This window comes from Pristiophorus japonicus, unplaced genomic scaffold, assembly GCF_044704955.1.
Source record: "Pristiophorus japonicus isolate sPriJap1 unplaced genomic scaffold, sPriJap1.hap1 HAP1_SCAFFOLD_85, whole genome shotgun sequence".
Lineage (NCBI taxonomy): Eukaryota > Metazoa > Chordata > Chondrichthyes > Pristiophoridae > Pristiophorus > Pristiophorus japonicus.
In genome coordinates this window covers 2,226,433-2,245,704 of record NW_027254772.1, presented here as the reverse complement: position 1 = coordinate 2,245,704, position 19,272 = coordinate 2,226,433, and the positions used below count along the sequence as shown (strand labels likewise).

Sequence of the window (19,272 nt, the reverse complement as noted above, 5' to 3'; positions counted from 1 at the left end):
CCATTTAATTTCCAATCACTCCTACGCTCCACTGTATCACAGGCATTCCATTTTGTCCTTCCTCGCTGCCTATTTTTCCAGGCGCTATTTTCCAGGAAAAATCTGTAAACTTTACATTTTTCTTAAAATATCGAATGATCATCTGACTGAACGTGAGCCCGGGAAATTCATCCACAGAATGTTCACGGCCTGCTGAGTTTTACAGAATGCTTTGTTTTTGTTCATTGTGTTTCTGTATCCCTTTTAAGGTGATGTGCTGGTCTGCCCGGGGTCATTCTCTGTCTCTCCAAAATGGTGTGCTATCAGTATCGGATCATTATCTATCTGTTTAAAAGGAATGTGCTGTCTGTCCCGGATTTCAAATTTCAAATTTCAAAAACTGCCTTTGGAGAGTGCAGAATTTTTAGTTTGTTGGTGTGTTTGTGTAAGTGAGAGAGTGCGTGGAAACGTTCTGCGCGATCTTACTGTGCATTTCATGTCATGTGAGGAAAAATGCATTACATGCAACTTGAAGCCACACTGATTTGATTCAACACGCATTCAGGGACTGACTGACAGGAGAAGAGTCTGCTGTGGGATTTTGCTATTCCACATGTGAAAGAAGGCAAATTATATAAGTTAGAAACATAGCGATTTTAGCGAGAGCTTGCGGATGGGCTGTGTGACATGATGAGCTCCTTCCCCCTTATTTTCAAATACAAATCAAATCAAGACAAGACAAGACATGACTGACTGACTGACTTTGTTTATATAAATTTCTGTATCAATATTTATATATGCATATATTTACATACATTCCCTACTTTTTAACTTTCACAATAAATGTGCTTTTCTGTTCTGCCTGCATTGGCTCTATTACATTTGACCTCTTTCACAGCACACGCAGCTTCTGTCTGATCGTGCAGAAAAGCACTCGCGACTTTAAAAGATGGCCTTTGTTTCCCACATCTTCCCTCGTGGCTTGTCTTACACCATGGGCTTACTGTGTTTGGGAATTTACTGACTGCACACCCTGATTTCCAGTGCATTTCATGCAGTCGCACAGACTTCGTTCAATCAAAAATATATAGATTAAGAAACAATTATTTATTTATTTCAATCAAATCAAATTCAATTTTTTGCAATAAAATTGTAAATTTATTTATTTTCTTATTATGATAAATATATATATGTTTTAAATTGTCTTTTTGTCTGGGTTGGTTTTATTTCCCACCCTCTTTCCTGCTTGTCTATCACCTGTGGCTTCAACAACCGTCCCAGTCCCGCGTGCTCATGAGAACCGCGCTCATTCACGCACAACACAATTGCATTCAGGAATGATAGAAATTCCAATTTATTCTTCTGAAAGGGAACTGCTGTCCGTGAAGGGCAATTCTACAGCTGTGTAAGAGGGATGTGCTTCCTGTCCTTCGGTGTCTGTTTCAACGGGATGGTTGTCAGTTCCGGTTTATCAATTGCCCCTTTAAAACGTATTTACACATTATCCGGATCATCCTGTACATTTAAAAAGGAGTGTGATTATCAGCTGTGATAACCGAATTGTTAAACTGTTGTGTTTCAAGATACATTGACTTTGCCTGTGTCCGTGTACATCCATATCGCAGCGCATCTGTTCATTACTCAAAATATGCTCATGTTTTCCGATATCCACTCCTTGATGTAACCCTTGTCCCAAATTTGCTCTCAATATAAAAAACAACAAATTATGCACCGACGGTATCGACCGCGTGGCCTAAAGGATAAGGTGTCTGATTTCGATTGTAACTGTGATCTTATCAGATGATTGAAGGTTCGAGTCCGGCAATGGTCAGCTATCGCGCTTTGTGAAATTTTATATTCTTTGTTTTAATTCTGCCTCAAAACCAACCTTCTCGGACAGTCACTCACCTGAAGTGAAGGAAGGCTGTGTGCTTTAAGAAGCTAATGGCACATTTTCATCACTGTCGATCTGGTTGCACGGGCAAAACAAGTGGTGAAGTAGATTTTCGTGCATATTATTTCTGTTTGAATGCAAAAAGTAGGGGATGGATGTCTGACTTTGCAGTCAATAGGAGACAAGGTGACTGACAGGTTGAAGCAATGGACTGCTGATCCAGTATGCCCCCAGCTTCGTCGTTATTGTGTTAAACATTTTCCCCTAGTTTTTTTATTCAATCACATTTATCCTCATTGCCAAATTCACCTTTTACTGAAAAGGATGCAGCTCGTTGATGAAGTAATGTCACAAAAAATAATCACTTCATCAAAGGGAAAACATTAGCAGAACGATGGAGAGGGGGACTCATGAAATCGGTCTCTGAGAGTCAGCACAGGCACGATGGGCCGAATAGCAAACTAACGTCAGAAACTGAGAGCTACGCTCCTCACTGTCGGCGGCTCGTTGGTCTAGGGGTATGATTCTCGCTTTGGGATTATAATAATTGAAATGCGAGAGGTCCCGGGTTCAAATCCCGGACGAGCCCTGCCAACCTTTTGTCAAAAAACGACTTCTCAGCCGGTCGACATGTGAGAAAACTGACATGTTTCAAATTAAAACGTGTGATTGCACTCCGTTGTTCACACAGCGTACAAAAATCCTGGAGATTCCCAGGAGCAAAGTGAAACTCACCGAACTGAGTAAAGTTCATGTTTCTCAGATGTGCTCGGCTCTGCGTCTCATTGGACAACATAAACCCCGTTTTGATTCCGGCAAATACTTGATCAGTGTATCTTCCTTTCTGCACGCATGAGCTCACCTCCATAGGGATAAGCATACATTCAACGTCAATCTCAAATTCAACGTGAAACAGACTCTGCCCTGAATATGAGTGCGTCCTGTTTCTCTCGCGCTGAAAAGATGTGAGAAGCTGGCTTTGGATTTAGTCCCTTGGCTGCCGAATTTAAACCGTGCAGGAAATCGATCCGGGGTGGCCAAGCTGCCTGGTCTAATTAAAAGGCGTTCAAACCCACCATTCCAGGCAGGTTATAGTGTTCTGGCCTCAACATTCGGTTCAACGTATCGGATCATAAGCACCGCTCCTATTGTCTGCTAATGGTTCTGCTGTTCACACTAACACCTCCTCTGGTCCATCCTTTGTTACTTTATTGCCCGCTTACCACTCACTTTGCCTTTTTGCATTGTGCCATTTATTATTCAATCACTCCTACGCTCCACTGTATCACAGGCATTCCCTTTTGTCCTTCCTCGCTGCCTATTTTTCCAGGCGCTATTTTCCAGGAAAAATCTGTAAACTTTACATTTTTCTTAAAATATCGGAATGATCATCTGACTGAACGTGAGCCCGGGAAATTCATCCACAGAATGTTCACGGCCTGCTGAGTTTTACAGAATGCTTTGTTTTTGTTCATTGTGTTTCTGTATCCCTTTTAAGGTGATGTGCTGGTCTGCCCGGGGTCATTCTCTGTCTCTCCAAAATGGTGTGCTATCAGTATCGGATCATTATCTATCTGTTTAAAAGGAATGTGCTGTCTGTCTCGGATTTCAAATTTCAAATTTCAAAATCTGCCTTTGGAGAGTGCAGAATTTTTAGTTTGTTGGTGTGTTTGTGTAAGTGAGAGAGTGCGTGGAAACGTTCTGCGCGATCTTACTGTGCATTTCATGTCATGGGAGGAAAAATGCATTACATGCAACTTGAAGCCACACTGATTTGATTCAACACGCATTCAGGGACTGACTGACAGGAGAAGAGTCTGCTGTGGGATTTTGCTATTCCACATGTGAAAGAAGGCAAATTATATAAGTTAGAAACATAGCGATTTCAGCGAGAGCTTGCGGATGGGCTGTGTGACATGATGAGCTCCTTCCCCCTTATTTTCAAATACAAATCAAATCAAGACAAGACAAGACATGACTGACTGACTGACTTTGTTTATATAAATTTCTGTATCAATATTTATATATGCATATATTTACATACATTCCCTACTTTTTAACTTTCACAATAAATGTGCTTTTCTGTTCTGCCTGCATTGGCTCTATTACATTTGACCTCTTTCACAGCACACGCAGCTTCTGTCTGATCCTGCAGAAAAGCACTCGCGACTTTAAAAGATGGCCTTTGTTGCCCACATCTTCCCTCGTGGCTTGTCTTACACCATGGGCTTACTGTGTTTGGGAATTTACTGACTGCACACCCTGATTTCCAGTGCATTTCATGCAGTCGCACAGACTTCGTTCAATCAAAAATATATAGATTAAGAAACAATTATTTATTTATTTCAATCAAATCAAATTCAATTTTTTGCAATAAAATTGTAAATTTATTTATTTTCTTATTATAATAAATATATATATGTTTTAAATTGTCTTTTTGTCTGGGTTGGTTTTATTTCCCTCCCTCTTTCCTGCTTGTCTATCACCTGTGGCTTCAACAACCGTCCCAGTCCCGCGTGCTCATGAGAACCGCGCTCATTCACGCACAACACAATTGCATTCAGGAATGATAGAAATTCCAATTTATTCTTCTGAAAGGGAACTGCTGTCCGTGAAGGGCAATTCTACAGCTGTGTAAGAGGGATGTGCTTCCTGTCCAGGATCATTCGGTGTCTGTTTCAACGGGATGGTTGTCAGTTCCGGTTCATCAATTGCCCCTTTAAAACGTATTTTCTCATTATCCTGATCATCCTGTACATTTAAAAAGGAGTGTGATTATCAGCTGTGATAACCGAATTGTTAAACTGTTGTGTTTCAAGATACATTGACTTTGCCTGTGTCCGTGTACATCCATATCGCAGCGCCTCTGTTCATTACTCAAAATATGCTCATGTTTTCCGATATCCACTCCTTGATGTAACCCTTGTCCCAAATTTGCTCTCAATATAAAAAACAACAAATTATGCACCGACGGTAGCGGCCGCGTGGCCTAAAGGACAAGGTGTCTGATTTCGATTATAACTGTGATCTTATCAGATGATTGCAGGTTCGAGTCCGGCAGTGGTCAGCTATCGCGCTTTGTGAAATTTTATATTCTTTGTTTTGATTCTGCCTCAAAACCAACCATCTCGGACAGTCACTCACCTGAAGTAAAGGAAGGCTGTGTGCTTTAAGAAGCTAATGGCACATTTTCATCACTGTCGATCTGGTTGCACGGGCAAAACAAGTGGTGAAGTAGATTTTCGTGCATATTATTTCTGTTTGAATGCAAAAAGTAGGGGATGGATGTCTGACTTTGCAGTCAATAGGAGACAAGGTGACTGACAGGTTGAAGCAATGGACTGCTGATCCAGTATGCCCCCAGCTTCGTCGTTATTTCCCCTAGTTTTTTTATTCAATCACATTTATCCTCATTGCCAAATTCACCTTTTACTGAAAAGGATGCAGCTCGTTGATGAAGTAATGTCACAAAAAATAATCACTTCATCAAAGGGAAAACATTAGCAGAACGATGGAGAGGGGGACTCATGAAATCGGTCTCTGAGAGTCAGCACAGGCACGATGGGCCGAATAGCAAACTAACGTCAGAAACTGAGAGCTACGCTCCTCACTGTCGGCGGCTCGTTGGTCTAGGGGTATGATTCTCGCTTTGGGATTATAATAATTGAAATGCGAGAGGTCCCGGGTTCAAATCCCGGACGAGCCCTGCCAACCTTTTGTCAAAAAACGACTTCTCAGCCGGTCGACATGTGAGAAAACTGACATGTTTCAAATTAAAACGTGTGATTGCACTCCGTTGTTCACACAGCGTACAAAAATCCTGGAGATTCCCAGGAGCAAAGTGAAACTCACCGAACTGACTAAAGTTCATGTTTCTCAGATGTGCTCGGCTCTGTGTCTCATTGGACAACATAAACCCCGTTTTGATTCCGGCAAATACTTGATCAGTGTATCTTCCTTTCTGCACGCATGAGCTCACCTCCATAGGGATAAGCATACATTCAACGTCAATCTCAAATTCAACGTGAAACAGACTCTGCCCTGAATATGAGTGCGTCCTGTTTCTCTCGCGCTGAAAAGATGTGAGAAGCTGGCCTTGGCTGCCGAATTTAAACCGTGCAGGAAATCAATCCGGGGTGGCCAAGCTGCCTGGTCTAATTAAAAGGCATTCAAACCCTACATTCCAGGCAGGTTATAGTGTTCTGGCCTCAACATTCGGTTCAACGTATCGGATCATAAGCATAGCTCCCATTGTCTGCTAATGGTTCTGCTGTTCACACTAACACCTCCTCTGGTCCATCCTTTGTTACTTTATTGCCCGCTTACCACTCACTTTGCCTTTTTGCATTGTGCCATTTATTATCCAATCACTCCTACGCTCCACTGTATCACAGGCATTCCATTTTGTCCTTCCTCGCTGCCTATTTTTCCAGGCGCTATTTTCCAGGAAAAATCTGTAAACTTTACATTTTTCTTAAAATATCGGAATGATCATCTGACTGAACGTGAGCCCGGGAAATTCATCCACAGAATGTTCACGGCCTGCTGAGTTTTACAGAATGCTTTGTTTTTGTTCATTGTGTTTCTGTATCCCTTTTAAGGTGATGTGCTGGTCTGCCCGGGGTCATTCTCTGTCTCTCCAAAATGGTGTGCTATCAGTATCGGATCATTATCTATCTGTTTAAAAGGAATGTGCTGTCTGTCCCGGATTTCAAATTTCAAATTTCAAAAACTGCCTTTGGAGAGTGCAGAATTTTTAGTTTGTTGGTGTGTTTGTGTAAGTGAGAGAGTGCGTGGAAACGTTCTGCGCGATCTTACTGTGCATTTCATGTCATGTGAGGAAAAATGCATTACATGCAACTTGAAGCCACACTGATTTGATTCAACACGCATTCAGGGACTGACTGACAGGAGAAGAGTCTGCTGTGGGATTTTGCTATTCCACATGTGAAAGAAGGCAAATTATATAAGTTAGAAACATAGCGATTTTAGCGAGAGCTTGCGGATGGGCTGTGTGACATGATGAGCTCCTTCCCCCTTATTTTCAAATACAAATCAAATCAAGACAAGACAAGACATGACTGACTGACTGACTTTGTTTATATAAATTTCTGTATCAATATTTATATATGCATATATTTACATACATTCCCTACTTTTTAACTTTCACAATAAATGTGCTTTTCTGTTCTGCCTGCATTGGCTCTATTACATTTGATCTCTTTCACAGCACACGCAGCTTCTGTCTGATCGTGCAGAAAAGCACTCGCGACTTTAAAAGATGGCCTTTGTTTCCCACATCTTCCCTCGTGGCTTGTCTTACACCATGGGCTTACTGTGTTTGGGAATTTACTGACTGCACACCCTGATTTCCAGTGCATTTCATGCAGTCGCACAGACTTCGTTCAATCAAAAATATATAGATTAAGAAACAATTATTTATTTATTTCAATCAAATCAAATTCAATTTTTTGCAATAAAATTGTAAATTTATTTATTTTCTTATTATGATAAATATATATATGTTTTAAATTGTCTTTTTGTCTGGGTTGGTTTTATTTCCCACCCTCTTTCCTGCTTGTCTATCACCTGTGGCTTCAACAACCGTCCCAGTCCCGCGTGCTCATGAGAACCGCGCTCATTCACGCACAACACAATTGCATTCAGGAATGATAGAAATTCCAATTTATTCTTCTGAAAGGGAACTGCTGTCCGTGAAGGGCAATTCTACAGCTGTGTAAGAGGGATGTGCTTCCTGTCCTTCGGTGTCTGTTTCAACGGGATGGTTGTCAGTTCCGGTTTATCAATTGCCCCTTTAAAACGTATTTACACATTATCCGGATCATCCTGTACATTTAAAAAGGAGTGTGATTATCAGCTGTGATAACCGAATTGTTAAACTGTTGTGTTTCAAGATACATTGACTTTGCCTGTGTCCGTGTACATCCATATCGCAGCGCATCTGTTCATTACTCAAAATATGCTCATGTTTTCCGATATCCACTCCTTGATGTAACCCTTGTCCCAAATTTGCTCTCAATATAAAAAACAACAAATTATGCACCGACGGTAGCGACCGCGTGGCCTAAAGGATAAGGTGTCTGATTTCGATTGTAACTGTGATCTTATCAGATGATTGAAGGTTCGAGTCCGGCAATGGTCAGCTATCGCGCTTTGTGAAATTTTATATTCTTTGTTTTAATTCTGCCTCAAAACCAACCTTCTCGGACAGTCACTCACCTGAAGTGAAGGAAGGCTGTGTGCTTTAAGAAGCTAATGGCACATTTTCATCACTGTCGATCTGGTTGCACGGGCAAAACAAGTGGTGAAGTAGATTTTCGTGCATATTATTTCTGTTTGAATGCAAAAAGTAGGGGATGGATGTCTGACTTTGCAGTCAATAGGAGACAAGGTGACTGACAGGTTGAAGCAATGGACTGCTGATCCAGTATGCCCCCAGCTTCGTCGTTATTGTGTTAAACATTTTCCCCTAGTTTTTTTATTCAATCACATTTATCCTCATTGCCAAATTCACCTTTTACTGAAAAGGATGCAGCTCGTTGATGAAGTAATGTCACAAAAAATAATCACTTCATCAAAGGGAAAACATTAGCAGAACGATGGAGAGGGGGACTCATGAAATCGGTCTCTGAGAGTCAGCACAGCCACGATGGGCCGAATAGCAAACTAACGTCAGAAACTGAGAGCTACGCTCCTCACTGTCGGCGGCTCGTTGGTCTAGGGGTATGATTCTCGCTTTGGGATTATAATAATTGAAATGCGAGAGGTCCCGGGTTCAAATCCCGGACGAGCCCTGCCAACCTTTTGTCAAAAAACGACTTCTCAGCCGGTCGACATGTGAGAAAACTGACATGTTTCAAATTAAAACGTGTGATTGCACTCCGTTGTTCACACAGCGTACAAAAATCCTGGAGATTCCCAGGAGCAAAGTGAAACTCACCGAACTGACTAAAGTTCATGTTTCTCAGATGTGCTCGGCTCTGTGTCTCATTGGACAACATAAACCCCGTTTTGATTCCGGCAAATACTTGATCAGTGTATCTTCCTTTCTGCACGCATGAGCTCACCTCCATAGGGATAAGCATACATTCAACGTCAATCTCAAATTCAACGTGAAACAGACTCTGCCCTGAATATGAGTGCGTCCTGTTTCTCTCGCGCTGAAAAGATGTGAGAAGCTGGCCTTGGCTGCCGAATTTAAACCGTGCAGGAAATCAATCCGGGGTGGCCAAGCTGCCTGGTCTAATTAAAAGGCATTCAAACCCTACATTCCAGGCAGGTTATAGTGTTCTGGCCTCAACATTCGGTTCAACGTATCGGATCATAAGCACAGCTCCCATTGTCTGCTAATGGTTCTGCTGTTCACACTAACACCTCCTCTGGTCCATCCTTTGTTACTTTATTGCCCGCTTACCACTCACTTTGCCTTTTTGCATTGTGCCATTTATTATCCAATCACTCCTACGCTCCACTGTATCACAGGCATTCCATTTTGTCCTTCCTCGCTGCCTATTTTTCCAGGCGCTATTTTCCAGGAAAAATCTGTAAACTTTACATTTTTCTTAAAATATCGGAATGATCATCTGACTGAACGTGAGCCCGGGAAATTCATCCACAGAATGTTCACGGCCTGCTGAGTTTTACAGAATGCTTTGTTTTTGTTCATTGTGTTTCTGTATCCCTTTTAAGGTGATGTGCTGGTCTGCCCGGGGTCATTCTCTGTCTCTCCAAAATGGTGTGCTATCAGTATCGGATCATTATCTATCTGTTTAAAAGGAATGTGCTGTCTGTCCCGGATTTCAAATTTCAAATTTCAAAAACTGCCTTTGGAGAGTGCAGAATTTTTAGTTTGTTGGTGTGTTTGTGTAAGTGAGAGAGTGCGTGGAAACGTTCTGCGCGATCTTACTGTGCATTTCATGTCATGTGAGGAAAAATGCATTACATGCAACTTGAAGCCACACTGATTTGATTCAACACGCATTCAGGGACTGACTGACAGGAGAAGAGTCTGCTGTGGGATTTTGCTATTCCACATGTGAAAGAAGGCAAATTATATAAGTTAGAAACATAGCGATTTTAGCGAGAGCTTGCGGATGGGCTGTGTGACATGATGAGCTCCTTCCCCCTTATTTTCAAATACAAATCAAATCAAGACAAGACAAGACATGACTGACTGACTGACTTTGTTTATATAAATTTCTGTATCAATATTTATATATGCATATATTTACATACATTCCCTACTTTTTAACTTTCACAATAAATGTGCTTTTCTGTTCTGCCTGCATTGGCTCTATTACATTTGATCTCTTTCACAGCACACGCAGCTTCTGTCTGATCGTGCAGAAAAGCACTCGCGACTTTAAAAGATGGCCTTTGTTTCCCACATCTTCCCTCGTGGCTTGTCTTACACCATGGGCTTACTGTGTTTGGGAATTTACTGACTGCACACCCTGATTTCCAGTGCATTTCATGCAGTCGCACAGACTTCGTTCAATCAAAAATATATAGATTAAGAAACAATTATTTATTTATTTCAATCAAATCAAATTCAATTTTTTGCAATAAAATTGTAAATTTATTTATTTTCTTATTATGATAAATATATATATGTTTTAAATTGTCTTTTTGTCTGGGTTGGTTTTATTTCCCACCCTCTTTCCTGCTTGTCTATCACCTGTGGCTTCAACAACCGTCCCAGTCCCGCGTGCTCATGAGAACCGCGCTCATTCACGCACAACACAATTGCATTCAGGAATGATAGAAATTCCAATTTATTCTTCTGAAAGGGAACTGCTGTCCGTGAAGGGCAATTCTACAGCTGTGTAAGAGGGAAGTGCTTCCTGTCCTTCGGTGTCTGTTTCAACGGGATGGTTGTCAGTTCCGGTTTATCAATTGCCCCTTTAAAACGTATTTACACATTATCCGGATCATCCTGTACATTTAAAAAGGAGTGTGATTATCAGCTGTGATAACCGAATTGTTAAACTGTTGTGTTTCAAGATACATTGACTTTGCCTGTGTCCGTGTACATCCATATCGCAGCGCATCTGTTCATTACTCAAAATATGCTCATGTTTTCCGATATCCACTCCTTGATGTAACCCTTGTCCCAAATTTGCTCTCAATATAAAAAACAACAAATTATGCACCGACGGTAGCGACCGCGTGGCCTAAAGGATAAGGTGTCTGATTTCGATTGTAACTGTGATCTTATCAGATGATTGAAGGTTCGAGTCCGGCAATGGTCAGCTATCGCGCTTTGTGAAATTTTATATTCTTTGTTTTAATTCTGCCTCAAAACCAACCTTCTCGGACAGTCACTCACCTGAAGTGAAGGAAGGCTGTGTGCTTTAAGAAGCTAATGGCACATTTTCATCACTGTCGATCTGGTTGCACGGGCAAAACAAGTGGTGAAGTAGATTTTCGTGCATATTATTTCTGTTTGAATGCAAAAAGTAGGGGATGGATGTCTGACTTTGCAGTCAATAGGAGACAAGGTGACTGACAGGTTGAAGCAATGGACTGCTGATCCAGTATGCCCCCAGCTTCGTCGTTATTGTGTTAAACATTTTCCCCTAGTTTTTTTATTCAATCACATTTATCCTCATTGCCAAATTCACCTTTTACTGAAAAGGATGCAGCTCGTTGATGAAGTAATGTCACAAAAAATAATCACTTCATCAAAGGGAAAACATTAGCAGAACGATGGAGAGGGGGACTCATGAAATCATGAGAGTCAGCACAGGCACGATGGGCCGAATAGCAAACTAACGTCAGAAACTGAGAGCTACGCTCCTCACTGTCGGCGGCTCGTTGGTCTAGGGGTATGATTCTCGCTTTGGGATTATAATAATTGAAATGCGAGAGGTCCCGGGTTCAAATCCCGGACGAGCCCTGCCAACCTTTTGTCAAAAAACGACTTCTCAGCCGGTCGACATGTGAGAAAACTGACATGTTTCAAATTAAAACGTGTGATTGCACTCCGTTGTTCACACAGCGTACAAAAATCCTGGAGATTCCCAGGAGCAAAGTGAAACTCACCGAACTGACTAAAGTTCATGTTTCTCAGATGTGCTCGGCTCTGTGTCTCATTGGACAACATAAACCCCGTTTTGATTCCGGAAAATACTTGATCAGTGTATCTTCCTTTCTGCACGCATGAGCTCACCTCCATAGGGATAAGCATACATTCAACGTCAATCTCAAATTCAACGTGAAACAGACTCTGCCCTGAATATGAGTGCGTCCTGTTTCTCTCGCGCTGAAAAGATGTGAGAAGCTGGCCTTGGCTGCCGAATTTAAACCGTGCAGGATATCAATCCGGGGTGGCCAAGCTGCCTGGTCTAATTAAAAGGCATTCAAACCCTACATTCCAGGCAGGTTATAGTGTTCTGGCCTCAACATTCGGTTCAACGTATCGGATCATAAGCACAGCTCCCATTGTCTGCTAATGGTTCTGCTGTTCACACTAACACCTCCTCTGGTCCATCCTTTGTTACTTTATTGCCCGCTTACCACTCACTTTGCCTTTTTGCATTGTGCCATTTATTATCCAATCACTCCTACGCTCCACTGTATCACAGGCATTCCATTTTGTCCTTCCTCGCTGCCTATTTTTCCAGGCGCTATTTTCCAGGAAAAATCTGTAAACTTTACATTTTTCTTAAAATATCGGAATGATCATCTGACTGAACGTGAGCCCGGGAAATTCATCCACAGAATGTTCACGGCCTGCTGAGTTTTACAGAATGCTTTGTTTTTGTTCATTGTGTTTCTGTATCCCTTTTAAGGTGATGTGCTGGTCTGCCCGGGGTCATTCTCTGTCTCTCCAAAATGGTGTGCTATCAGTATCGGATCATTATCTATCTGTTTAAAAGGAATGTGCTGTCTGTCCCGGATTTCAAATTTCAAATTTCAAAAACTGCCTTTGGAGAGTGCAGAATTTTTAGTTTGTTGGTGTGTTTGTGTAAGTGAGAGAGTGCGTGGAAACGTTCTGCGCGATCTTACTGTGCATTTCATGTCATGTGAGGAAAAATGCATTACATGCAACTTGAAGCCACACTGATTTGATTCAACACGCATTCAGGGACTGACTGACAGGAGAAGAGTCTGCTGTGGGATTTTGCTATTCCACATGTGAAAGAAGGCAAATTATATAAGTTAGAAACATAGCGATTTTAGCGAGAGCTTGCGGATGGGCTGTGTGACATGATGAGCTCCTTCCCCCTTATTTTCAAATACAAATCAAATCAAGACAAGACAAGACATGACTGACTGACTGACTTTGTTTATATAAATTTCTGTATCAATATTTATATATGCATATATTTACATACATTCCCTACTTTTTAACTTTCACAATAAATGTGCTTTTCTGTTCTGCCTGCATTGGCTCTATTACATTTGACCTCTTTCACAGCACACGCAGCTTCTGTCTGATCCTGCAGAAAAGCACTCGCGACTTTAAAAGATGGCCTTTGTTTCCCACATCTTCCCTCGTGGCTTGTCTTACACCATGGGCTTACTGTGTTTGGGAATTTACTGACTGCACACCCTGATTTCCAGTGCATTTCATGCAGTCGCACAGACTTCGTTCAATCAAAAATATATAGATTAAGAAACAATTATTTATTTATTTCAATCAAATCAAATTCAATTTTTTGCAATAAAATTGTAAATTTATTTATTTTCTTATTATGATAAATATATATATGTTTTAAATTGTCTTTTTGTCTGGGTTGGTTTTATTTCCCACCCTCTTTCCTGCTTGTCTATCACCTGTGGCTTCAACAACCGTCCCAGTCCCGCGTGCTCATGAGAACCGCGCTCATTCACGCACAACACAATTGCATTCAGGAATGATAGAAATTCCAATTTATTCTTCTGAAAGGGAACTGCTGTCCGTGAAGGGCAATTCTACAGCTGTGTAAGAGGGATGTGCTTCCTGTCCAGGATCATTCGGTGTCTGTTTCAACGGGATGGTTGTCAGTTCCGGTTTATCAATTGCCCCTTTAAAACGTATTTACTCATTATCCGGATCATCCTGTACATTTATAAAGGAGTGTGATTATCAGCTGTGATAACCGAATTGTTAAACTGTTGTGTTTCAAGATACATTGACTTTGCCTGTGTCCGTGTACATCCATATCGCAGCGCATCTGTTCATTACTCAAAATATGCTCATGTTTTCCGATATCCACTCCTTGATGTAACCCTTGTCCCAAATTTGCTCTCAATATAAAACACAACAAATTATGCACCGACGGTAGCGGCCGCGTGGCCTAAAGGATAAGGTGTCTGATTTCAATTGTAACTGTGATCTTATCAGATGATTGTAGGTTCGAGTCCGGCAGTGGTCAGCTATCGCGCTTTGTGAAATTTTATATTCTTTGTTTTGATTCTGCCTCAAAACCAACCCTCTCGGACAGTCACTCACCTGAAGTAAAGGAAGGCTGTGTGCTTTAAGAAGCTAATGGCACATTTTCATCACTGTCGATCTGGTTGCACGGGCAAAACAAGTGGTGAAGTAGATTTTCATGCATATTATTTCTGTTTGAATGCAAAAAGTAGGGGATGGATGTCTGACTTTGCAGTCAATAGGAGACAAGGTGACTGACAGATTGAAGCAATGGACTGCTGATCCAGTATGCCCCCAGCTTCGTCGTTATTGTGTTAAACATTTTCCCCTAGTTTTTTTATTCAATCACATTTATCCTCATTGCCAAATTCACCTTTTACTGAAAAGGATGCAGCTCGTTGATGAAGTAATGTCACAAAAAATAATCACTTCATCAAAGGGAAAACATTAGCAGAACGATGGAGAGGGGGACTCATGAAATCGGTCTCTGAGAGTCAGCACAGGCACGATCGGCCGAATAGCAAACTAACATCAGAAACGGAGAGCTACGCTCCTCACTGTCGGCGGCTCGTTGGTCTAGGGGTATGATTCTCGCTTTGGGATTATAATAATTGAAATGCGAGAGGTCCCGGGTTCAAATCCCGGACGAGCCCTGCCAACCTTTTGTCAAAAAACGACTTCTCAGCCGGTCGACATGTGAGAAAACTGACATGTTTCAAATTAAAACGTGTGATTGCACTCCGTTGTTCACACAGCGTACAAAAATCCTGGAGATTCCCAGGAGCAAAGTGAAACTCACCGAACTGAGTAAAGTTCATGTTTCTCAGATGTGCTCGGCTCTGCGTCTCATTGGACAACATAAACCCCGTTTTGATTCCGGCAAATACTTGATCAGTGTATCTTCCTTTCTGCACGCATGAGCTCACCTCCATAGGGATAAGCATACATTCAACGTCAATCTCAAATTCAACGTGAAACAGACTCTGCCCTGAATATGAGTGCGTCCTGTTTCTCTCGCGCTGAAAAGATGTGAGAAGCTGGCTTTGGATTTAGTCCCTTGGCTGCCGAATTTAAACCGTGCAGGAAATCGATCCGGGGTGGCCAAGCTGCCTGGTCTAATTAAAAGGCGTTCAAACCCTAGATTCCAGGCAGGTTATAGTGTTCTGGCCTCAACATTCGGTTCAACGTATCGGATCATAAGCACCGCTCCCATTGTCTGCTAATGGTTCTGCTGTTCACACGAACACCTCCTCTGGTCCATCCTTTGTTACTTTATTGCCCGCTTACCACTCACTTTGCCTTTTTGCATTGTGCCATTTATTATTCAATCACTCCTACGCTCCACTGTATCACAGGCATTCCCTTTTGTCCTTCCTCGCTGCCTATTTTTCCAGGCGCTATTTTCCAGGAAAAATCTGTAAACTTTACATTTTTCTTAAAATATCGGAATGATCATCTGACTGAACGTGAGCCCGGGAAATTCATCCACAGAATGTTCACGGCCTGCTGAGTTTTACAGAATGCTTTGTTTTTGTTCATTGTGTTTCTGTATCCCTTTTAAGGTGATGTGCTGGTCTGCCCGGGGTCATTCTCTGTCTCTCCAAAATGGTGTGCTATCAGTATCGGATCATTATCTATCTGTTTAAAAGGAATGTGCTGTCTGTCCCGGATTTCAAATTTCAAATTTCAAAAACTGCCTTTGGAGAGTGCAGAATTTTTAGTTTGTTGGTGTGTTTGTGTAAGTGAGAGAGTGCGCGGAAACGTTCTGCGCGATCTTACTGTGCATTTCATGTCATGTGAGGAAAAATGCATTACATGCAACTTGAAGCCACACTGATTTGATTCAACACGCATTCAGGGACTGACTGACAGGAGAAGAGTCTGCTGTGGGATTTTGCTATTCCACATGTGAAAGAAGGCAAATTATATAAGTTAGAAACATAGCGATTTTAGCGAGAGCTTGCGGATGGGCTGTGTGACATGATGAGCTCCTTCCCCCTTATTTTAAAATACAAATCAAATCAAGACAAGACAAGACATGACTGACTGACTGACTTTGTTTATATACATTTCTGTATCAATATTTATATATGCATATATTTACATACATTCCCTACTTTTTAACTTTCACAATAAATGTGCTTTTCTCTTCTGCCTGCATTGACTCTATTACATTTGACCTCTTTCACAGCACACGCAGCTTCTGTCTGATCGTGCAGAAAAGCACTCGCGACTTTAAAAGATGGCCTTTGTTTCCCACATCTTCCCTCGTGGCTTGTCTTACACCATGGGCTTACTGTGTTTGGGAATTTACTGACTGCACACCCTGATTTCCAGTGCATTTCATGCAGTCGCACAGACTTCGTTCAATCAAAAATATATAGATTAAGAAACAATTATTTATTTATTTCAATCAAATCAAATTCAATTTTTTGCAATAAAATTGTAAATTTATTTATTTTCTTATTATGATAAATATATATATGTTTTAAATTGTCTTTTTGTCTGGGTTGGTTTTATTTCCCTCCCTCTTTCCTGCTTGTCTATCACCTGTGGCTTCAACAACCGTCCCAGTCCCGCGTGCTCATGAGAACCGCGCTCATTCACGCACAACACAATTGCATTCAGGAATGATAGAAATTCCAATTTATTCTTCTGAAAGGGAACTGCTGTCCGTGAAGGGCAATTCTACAGCTGTGTAAGAGGGATGTGCTTCCTGTCCAGGATCATTCGGTGTCTGTTTCAACGGGATGGTTGTCAGTTCCGGTTCATCAATTGCCCCTTTAAAACGTATTTTCTCATTATCCGGATCATCCTGTACATTTAAAAAGGAGTGTGATTATCAGTTGTGATAACCGAATTGTTAAACTGTTGTGTTTCAAGATACATTGACTTTGCCTGTGTCCGTGTACATCCATATCGCAGCGCATCTGTTCATTACTCAAAATATGCTCATGTTTTCCGATATCCACTCCTTGATGTAACCCTTGTCCCAAATTTGCTCTCAATATAAAAAACAACAAATTATGCACCGACGGTAGCGGCCGCGTGGCCTAAAGGATAAGGTGTCTGATTTCGATTGTAACTGTGATCTTATCAGATGATTGTAGGTTCGAGTCCGGCAGTGGTCAGCTATCGCGCTTTGTGAAATTTTATATTCTTTGTTTTGATTCTGCCTCAAAACCAACCATCTCGGACAGTCACTCACCTCAAGTAAAGGAAGGCTGTGTGCTTTAAGAAGCTAATGGCACATTTTCATCACTGTCGATCTGGTTGCACGGGCAAAACAAGTGGTGAAGTAGATTTTCGTGCATATTATTTCTGTTTGAATGCAAAAAGTAGGGGATGGATGTCTGACTTTGCAGTCCATAGGAGACAAGGTGACTGACAGGTTGAAACAATGGACTGCTGATCCAGTATGCCCGCAGCTTCGTCGTTATTGTGTTAAACATTTTCCCCGAGTTTTTTTATTCAATCACATTTATCCTCATTGCCAAATTCACCTTTTACTGAAAAGGATGCAGCTCGTTGGTGAAGTAATGTCACAAAAAATAATCACTTCATCAAAGGGAAAACATTAGCAGAACGATGGAGAGGGGGACTCATGAAATCGGTCTCTGAGAGTCAGCACAGGCACGATGGGCCGAATAGCAAACTAACATCAGAAACTGAGAGCTACGCTCCTCACTGTCGGCGGCTCGTTGGTCTAGGGGTATGATTCTCGCTTTGGGATTATAATAATTGAAATGCGAGATGTCCCGGGTTCAAATCCCGGACGAGCCCTGCCAACCTTTTGTCAAAAAACGACTTCTCAGCCGGTCGACATGTGAGAAAACTGACATGTTTCAACTTAAAACGTGTGATTGCACTCCGTTGTTCACACAGCGTACAAAAATCCTGGAGATTCCCAGGAGCAAAGTGAAACTCACCGAACTGAGTAAAGTTCATGTTTCTCAGATGTGCTCGGCTCTGCGTCTCATTGGACAACATAAACCCCGTTTTGATTCCGGCAAATACTTGATCAGTGTATCTTCCTTTCTGCACGCATGAGCTCACCTCCATAGGGATAAGCATACATTCAACGTCAATCTCAAATTCAACGTGAAACAGACTCTGCCCTGAATATGAGTGCGTCCTGTTTCTCTCGCGCTGAAAAGATGTGAGAAGCTGGCTTTGGATTTAGTCCCTTGGCTGCCGAATTTAAACCGTGCAGGAAATCGATCCGGGGTGGCCAAGCTGCCTGGTCTAATTAAAAGGCGTTCAAACCCTAGATTCCAGGTAGGTTATAGTGTTCTGGCCTCAACATTCGGTTCAACGTATCGGATCATAAGCACCGCTCCCATTGTCTGCTAATGGTTCTGCTGTTCACACGAACACCTCCTCTGGTCCATCCTTTGTTACTTTATTGCCCGCTTACCACTCACTTTGCCTTTTTGCATTGTGCCATTTATTATTCAATCACTCCTACGCTCCACTGTATCACAGGCATTCCCTTTTGTCCTTCCTCGCTGCCTATTTTTCCAGGCGCTATTTTCCAGGAAAAATCTGTAAACTTTACATTTTTCTTAAAATATCGGAATGATCATCTGACTGAACGTGAGCCCGGGAAATTCATCCACAGAATGTTCACGGCCTGCTGAGTTTTACAGAATGCTTTGTTTTTGTTCATTGTGTTTCTGTATCCCTTTTAAGGTGATGTGCTGGTCTGCCCGGGGTCATTCTCTGTCTCTCCAAAATATGTGCTATCAGTATCGGATCATTATCTATCTGTTTAAAAGGAATGTGCTGTCTGTCCCGGATTTCAAATTTCAAATTTCAAAAACTGCCTTTGGAGAGTGCAGAATTTTTAGTTTGTTGGTGTGTTTGTGTAAGTGAGAGAGTGCGCGGAAACGTTCTGCGCGATCTTACTGTGCATTTCATGTCATGTGAGGAAAAATGCATTACATGCAACTTGAAGCCACACTGATTTGATTCAACACGCATTCAGGGACTGACTGACAGGAGAAGAGTCTGCTGT

The 19,272-nt window shown here is 41.7% G+C and overlaps 6 non-coding genes across 6 annotated transcripts; all 6 read left to right on the top strand.

The window, feature by feature from the left end:
* Window positions 1–2,374: 2,374 nt before the first annotated feature.
* On the top strand, window positions 2,375–2,462 carry trnap-ugg (transfer RNA proline (anticodon UGG)). The gene is given in 2 exon segments: window positions 2,375–2,410; window positions 2,427–2,462. It is a non-coding gene; the product is annotated as a tRNA-Pro (tRNA).
* A 3,029-nt stretch (window positions 2,463–5,491) lies between these two features.
* Window positions 5,492–5,579, top strand: trnap-ugg (transfer RNA proline (anticodon UGG)). Its single transcript is given in 2 exon segments — window positions 5,492–5,527; window positions 5,544–5,579. It is a non-coding gene; the product is annotated as a tRNA-Pro (tRNA).
* Window positions 5,580–8,600: 3,021 nt separating this feature from the next.
* Window positions 8,601–8,688, top strand: trnap-ugg (transfer RNA proline (anticodon UGG)). The gene is given in 2 exon segments: window positions 8,601–8,636; window positions 8,653–8,688. It is a non-coding gene; the product is annotated as a tRNA-Pro (tRNA).
* A 3,016-nt stretch (window positions 8,689–11,704) lies between these two features.
* trnap-ugg (transfer RNA proline (anticodon UGG)) lies at window positions 11,705–11,792 on the top strand. The gene is given in 2 exon segments: window positions 11,705–11,740; window positions 11,757–11,792. It is a non-coding gene; the product is annotated as a tRNA-Pro (tRNA).
* A 3,028-nt stretch (window positions 11,793–14,820) lies between these two features.
* Window positions 14,821–14,908, top strand: trnap-ugg (transfer RNA proline (anticodon UGG)). Its single transcript is given in 2 exon segments — window positions 14,821–14,856; window positions 14,873–14,908. It is a non-coding gene; the product is annotated as a tRNA-Pro (tRNA).
* A 3,042-nt stretch (window positions 14,909–17,950) lies between these two features.
* Window positions 17,951–18,038, top strand: trnap-ugg (transfer RNA proline (anticodon UGG)). Its single transcript is given in 2 exon segments — window positions 17,951–17,986; window positions 18,003–18,038. It is a non-coding gene; the product is annotated as a tRNA-Pro (tRNA).
* Window positions 18,039–19,272: the final 1,234 nt, after the last annotated feature.